The sequence below is a fragment of the Arvicanthis niloticus genome, chromosome 13 (genome assembly GCF_011762505.2).
Source record: "Arvicanthis niloticus isolate mArvNil1 chromosome 13, mArvNil1.pat.X, whole genome shotgun sequence".
Lineage (NCBI taxonomy): Eukaryota > Metazoa > Chordata > Mammalia > Rodentia > Muridae > Arvicanthis > Arvicanthis niloticus.
This window is the reverse complement of record NC_047670.1, coordinates 4,914,335-4,921,560: the sequence shown is the minus strand read 5'-3', so window position 1 is coordinate 4,921,560 and position 7,226 is coordinate 4,914,335. Positions and strand designations below refer to the sequence as shown.

General features: G+C 40.0%; 1 pseudogene; it reads left to right on the top strand.

Annotated features, from left to right (window-relative positions):
- Positions 1-4,045: 4,045 nt before the first annotated feature.
- LOC143434187 (igE-binding protein pseudogene) lies at positions 4,046-6,361 on the top strand (annotated as a pseudogene).
- Positions 6,362-7,226: the final 865 nt, after the last annotated feature.

Here is a 7,226-nt window from a genome sequence, read left to right as displayed (position 1 = left end):
TCTAGAAAGCATGCGCTGTCACTTGTTTTTCTAATCTTAGCCATTCAGGGTAAAATGAAATCTCAAAGTAGTTTTGACTTTTATTAATTTGATGGCTAAAGATGTTAAATATATCTTTAAGCACTTTCCAGCCATCTGAATGTCCTTCTAGTCGTAAATATATAGCACATTGCTTAATAACAGAGAAACAGATGATGCATCCTATAAGACCAAGTTCATTTCTTAATCAAGTTATCAAAAAGTGTCATCATACCATGAAAGTTGCTTGCAGGTCCCTTACAATATTTTATTTTCTTTCAGCTATGTTGTAGTGAAACATAAAATAAAGGAATATATGAAAATATTTCAGTAGATAAGTTTGATAGTGACTTATGCTCCTAAAACTATGATATCATCACTGTAGTTTAGATAATGATTAACTATGCTATGAAATCACTGCATGCTTTGTTATATTTCTATTCCACTTATTGTCAACCTTGTCATTGCTATAAACCACTGGTGATCTGCTCCCAGGTTTGGATGATCTAGGATTTCATATGAATGTCACTATTCAGTTATGCTTTGCAGTTGTTTTTAGGTGATGCTCACTGACTCTCTCTCTCTCTCTGTCTCTCTCTGTCTCTCTCTCTGTCTCTCTCTGTCTCTCTGTCTCTCTCTGTCTTTCTGTCTCTCTGTCTCTCTGTCTGTCTCTCTCTCTCTTTCTCTCTCTCTTTTACTAGAGTCGGCATACTGAGTGACATGTAGCCTAAGCTATTTTTGCCTTCCTGATGGAAGAACTGGTTTCAACTGAAAGGGCTGCTGGAAATGAAAAGGAGAAGGAGGGGTGAGAGAAACATAGAGCCAAGACAAATTTTTTGATCAAGGCTCAAAATTTAATATTCAGCATTTTGGTTATATAGGGGAAGCCCCTCTGAACCCATCCTTCCTTTCAGCTAGATAATGTTGCAAAGTAGACTTAGCATGCAGTCTCTTCCTCCAGGTTCTTGCAGGAAGTTGCAAGTGTAAACAATGCAGATGGCTTCACCTAGGTGTTAAGGTCCTGTGTGGCAAGTAAGGTCTGTTCAGACTGCTCAAGCCTGGGAGAGCACAAGTACCCACATTCAACTCCAAAGAAGTTAATTTTTAATCTGTACATAATAAGAAAGGAAAACTACCTAAAATAACCAAATAAGAAAAATTTCACAATAAATTTAAAAGAAATTATAAAATTGGGTATTTCTCTTGCAACATTTAAATGTATAGAATGAAATTTGATATTCACAATAATATATAAAAGAAATAATTGATCTTACTTATAAAAATATGCTCAAAATAGAATTCAATATTACAATTTCTCATTGTCATGCAAACTTCTTCAGAAAAAGAGAAGGGTGACATGGTGACATCAGGTGCCCACATGCTCTGCAATTCAAAGTTTAATAGTATTCCCCCTTTCTCTTCATTTTCCTATTTTCTCACTGTGATCCATCAGCTCACAAGTAAATTATCAACATGTGTGTAAATATTAAATTAATTTTGAATTAGTTAATATTCAATACTCAATTACTTTAGAAAATAGTGTCAATGAAAATTTCTCTAATATGTTCAGGACACAGATGATTCGATTTTCAAAAAATGTGAAGCAAAAAATGTTTACAATTAAAGATGAAGACCCACACATGGGAGAAGCAATTTTATGTCATTTAGGGAAATAAGAACATACTGAGCATTTAAATTGCCTCGAAGTTAAAAATACACTGGTATTACTTTGTTAATTCTAGTGAATTTTTTTTTAAATATAAACAACAGTCTTTATTTTTAAAATGTTTGTTATTTTACTTGATCTAATTTTCAGCATATAAAATTAAATCACTTAAAATTTAAAATACTAATATAATATAGATATTTGATATAATTGATATTTTTTAAGTGCATCTATTCTTTATCAAAATATTTATTATTTTTTATGCATAATATGTCTGTATCCCTGGATATACAATGATGAAAACATCAATACTTTGACTATATATGGGACAGAGATGAGTAAAGTAGTAGTTGGGTTTTTGGTTAATTGCTTTTTAGATGGCATTACATTTAATTAAGTTAAACTTTTCTTAATAAAATGTACTAATTCTTCTGATGAGAAGATAAGAATTCAAATTATAAAGCAAAGATGCTAAAATATTATATAATTATACTCTATATGATGAATTAAAATAATTTCAACTATAAACCTTCTTAAACATACTCTAAATCAACCATTATATTGAACAGGATGCAAGCATTTTATTATCCATGAAGTGGACAAGTTCCTGGTTACAACTGGAATGTTACTGACAGCTGCTTTCATTCATTTCATAGGCTCCCCCGGGCTTTTTCAGTCACTGATAGCCAGATGTGGTGCTTTTATTGTAGGCCACAAATTTCTAATTGGTGATATTTTTTCTAACCACTAATGTTTTGTAAACCACAAAATGTTTACAAATGAGTATCATCAGATTAGCCTGTAAATGAAAACCTATGCATACAAGATAGATTTCCTCTTTGGTAAATATTAGTACATTTAGAATATGTGAGTTTTTTTCACCTGTTTCCCTTCTCCCTCTTTCTCCAGCTCTGCTCCCTCCAGGCTTGCTCTGGGCTCCTCCTTGATCTGGGCCCCACTAGCTCTGCCCCCTGCTTCCTGGCCCATGTTCTCTCTGGCCCATAGGTTTTTAATTTATTATATGTAAGTACACTGTAGCTGTCTTCAGACACCCATAAGAGGGCATCAGATCTCATTATGGATGGTTATGGTTGGGATTTGAACTCATGACCTCTGGAAGAGCAGTCATTGCTCTTGGCCACTGAGCAATCTCACCAGCTCAGAATATGTGAAATTTTAGATCTCAAAATCTTCTTTGAAGAAAAGACAAGATACAGAGGAGATGGTCAGCCACAGAGATTTTTGCCATCATTGTGAGCCTTGTCATAATATATCCATGAAAAATAGAAACTGCTCTGGCAATAAATATCATTTCACATCCTTTAAAGACTAAAATTACTATGACTTTGTTACTTCCCTTGTAATACTCCTTTATAGATCAAGGAAAAAAATATAATCTGGAAGTGTTAGAGGTAAATTTATTAAATCTATTTAATTTATTGTAAGTCTCTAAATTTATTTAAGTAATGCTTTGTGCAAAATGTCATCAATTGCACGGTGATGTTCTCCACTCAGTTTGCTTAACAACATTTCAATTTAAAGCCACATATAAATAAAATTACAATTATATATATGTAGTTTTCAGACTTTCAACTTAAAGAAATACAATAAAAGATTTTGCAGTATATTTTGGCAAGTTAGATTGTACTGGGGCAGATGATGACAATATGTTTATTAGAAGCTATTTTATGAAAATTTTAAAACTAGTTACTGTAGAGAGCCACGGTGAGCAGTGACAACTTCGACATTACAAGATGGCGCTGGCATCCAGTGCTCCCGCAAGTAATAAGTGGACTGCACGTGTGCAAGTGGTGAAAGTGCGCCAAGTCACTGCCCAACCCAGGGCGTAATACGAGGTAATGAGCAAGCAGCCAATTAGAGGTAAGCACGTCGCTCTAGGGTGTATATAGGCATCGCCTTTTCAGGGCTCAGGGTCTTCCTCTTTCCATCGCAATAAACGCTTGCTGCAGAAGGATCCTGGTGCCCACATGCGTTCTTGCTGGCGAGACAATTGCACAGGTCACAGCTGGTTGCCAACCATCGCTGGTGCTGAGGAGACCCCCCATCCATGGGGAGGATTCAGAACTGTAGGACAAAGGTAAGCTCTGAGAGGCATGTTTGTTTTTGATTTGTCTCATCTCTCTCCCCAGTTGGCAGGAGCTCTTGAAGCTTTGGCTATTGTGCTAGCAGAGCTCATTCTCTTCCTTTTGGTTTCATTTTGCTTCCACAAATATTCTTGTTAAAAGGCTTGCCACCATTGAGCACGGTTAGATGGACGTAGATAAGCCGCAGTGCCCCTCTCTGTGTGTCAGCTTCTCTTGTAGATAAGAGAGCAGCATGGGAGCTTCACATTCGGTGATCATGGCGCTTCAGTTGCTCTTGCGACAGCATGAATTAAAAGTTTCTACAAAAACGTTAGAGGGGTTTGTGAAGGAGGTCGACCACGTGGTGCCCTGGTATATATGCTCAGGGTCGTTATCGCTCGCCTCCTGGGACAAATTGGAGGGTGACTTGATTAGAGAACAACAGAATAGGAAATTAAAGCCTGGAACTAGACCGCTGTGGAAGCTAGTGAGATCATGTTTACAGGATGAGAAATGCTGCTTGACTGTAGCGGCTGGCCAGGGATTGTTAGAGAAGTTGCAAGACAGCATGTCAGAAACAGAGCAGGATAAAAGGTTGGGAGCTCACAAAAAAAAAAGAAAAGGCATGCCTAAGAAAAAAGACCCTTCCAAAGACGCCCAGTCTGTGGAAGCGAAAGATAAGGGAAAGGACGCCCTGGGAAAGAAGCATAAGGAGGGAGAAAAGGCCCAGGAAAAGGAACCTCTTTATCCAGTAAAAGAACTGGAGGCCTTAGGGCTTGATAGCTCTGAGTCAGAGGAACTAAGCCCCTCTGAGGAGGAAGACTTAGATGAAGACTCAGCCTGCTATGAGGAGGAAAGGTACCATCCAGATGAGCGGCCGCCTCTGCAAAATGGAAAGCAAAAGAAAACAGGAGATAGGAACCACACAGCCTCTCAGCCTGTTGTGCCCTCCCGACCTATTGTCCCCAGCGCTCCTCCGCCTTATGCGGACAAGTGCTGCTCAGACTCCTTCCTTTCAAAGGGAGATAAAAGAAAGTTATAACAAGCCTTTCCGGTGTTTGAGGCTGCGGAGGGTGGTCGCGTCCATGCACTGGTAGAATATACTCCTATTAAGGAACTTGCTGAATCAGTTAACAGATATGGAGTTGATGCTAATTTTATGGTCATGCAGCTTGAGAGACTTGCCACTATGGCAATGACTCCAAATGATTGGCAAAATACAGTAAAAGCTGCTCTCCCTAATATGGGACAGTACATGGAATGGAAAGCCTTATGGCATGATGCTTCTCAAGTACAGGCAAGGGCCAACACCAATGTGGAAGGCAATCAAAGACAGTGCACGTTTGAATTGTTAACAGGGCAAGGACAGTTTGTTAATAATCAGACAGACTAAGATTGGGGAGCATACGGCCAGATCTCCGCTGTAGCTATTAAAGCATGGAAAGCCCTCTCAAAAAAGGTGAGTCCGGGGGACACCTAACGAAAATATTACAAGGCCCCCAAAAGCCATTCTCAGACTTTGTAGCTAGGATGACAGAAGCTGCAGGCAGGATTTTTGGAGACCCGGAGCGAGTTAAACCACTGATAGAACAACTGATGTATGAAAATGCCTCACCAGAGTGCAAGGCAGTCATTATCCCTAGAAGAAGCAAAGGGTTGACAGACTGGATAAAGATTTGCCGAGGACACCATGTGTCAGCTGTATGTACAAATGGCCCTTGAGCCAGTTAGGAAACAATTTCCCTCCTTGTTTGACACCTGAGACGTTACGTTGTCGATTTGACATAACTAGAAAAGAGGCTAGAGATATAGTGACTCAATGTCAGAATTGCTGTCATTTCTTACCTGTGCCACATGTTGGAATTAACCCTCGAGGAATCTGGCCACTACAGATTTGGCAAATGGATGTTACTCACATCCCATCCTTTGGCAAATTGCAATATTTACATGTTTCCACTGATACTTGTTCTGGAATTATATTTTCTTCTCCATTAGCTGGAGAAAAAGCGGCCCATGTTATTCAGCATTGTCTCGAGGCATGGAGTGTCTGGGGAAAGCCTAAAATCCTTAAAGCTGACAATGGGCCAGCTTACACTTCTCAAAAGTTTCGACAATTCTGTCACCAAATGGGGGTGACCCATCTGAAGGGTCTCCCTTATAACCCTCAAGGACAAGGCATTATAGAACGGGCTCATCGCATTCTCAAGTCTTATTTAATAAAACAAAAAGGGGGAGTCGAGGAGGCCTTACCCTCAGTGCCACGAGTAACCATCTCTATAGCACTCTTTACTCTTAATTTTTAAAATCTGGACAGTCAGGGCCATCCGGCGGCTGACCGTCATTGTTTAGAGCCTGACAGGCCAAAGGAGATGGTCAAATGAAAAGATGTCTTGACTGGTCAATGGAAAGGCCTGGATCCCATTTTAATAAGATCTGGGGAGATGTTTGTGTTTTTCCACAGGAAGAAGACAACCCATTTTGGCTACCAGAGCGACTGACACGACAACTCGTGGCACCTGAAGATGACCCCCTGAAGGATTCATCTGCAGACGTTTTCAGTCCTTATTTGGATCCTCCAAATTTGGATCCCTAGTATGTGGGGGGAACAACAACGATGGGCTATATTATCTGCCTATCCAAAGCCTATGCCAATCAGACATAATTCAGTTGTTTTCCCTAAGTTTTTTATAACTAACAAAACTGTGGACTTGCCATATCTCCCATATGACCCTGTGTGGGCACCTTTAGGAGAGAATCGTTCCCTGATAGAGAAAGGCTCTCTCTGCTTCCAATTTGAGAAAGATGGAGGTTGTATCAAGTTAGTAAGCCAGGTCTTGGGAATGTTTGATGACCAACAAGGAGGCTGGTTGCACACTACCCAGAATACCAGTAACTCTGATATAACCATTACAAGCAAAACCTTTTGGCAAGAGGCAATTTGGAACAATGGTACCTTTATATCGCCTGGAGCCACTTATAAGGAACGTCCTCCTCAACCTAGGATAGCTCCCCATTGTAGTCTAAATAATGAGGAAAACATTCCTCCTTGGTCTGATAGTCAGTCCTCTCTTACTAGCTGGGCAAACCAGGATAAGACCTTTTCCTTCTCCCCCAATATGAGGTCCGACCCAGGGGGAGAATGGGATATGAAACCGGGGATGTTCATACAAGATTCTACCCAACACGAGTGGACCTGTCATTGACTGAAGGACTCTCCTCCTGGATGTCTTCAGCCTTTTCTTTCTTTAAAGAGTGGGTGGGGGTGGGCCTGTTTGGTGCAGCCCTATGTTGTGGATTAGTGCTTATGCTATGGTTGGTCTGCAAACTCAGAGCCCAACAAAAACATGACAAGGTCGTTATTACCCAAGCACTCGCAGCCTTGGAACAAGGATCTCCCCTGAAATTTGGCTATCTATGCTAAGAAAGTAACTGATGACTGAGACCCTCAGTCGATGCAC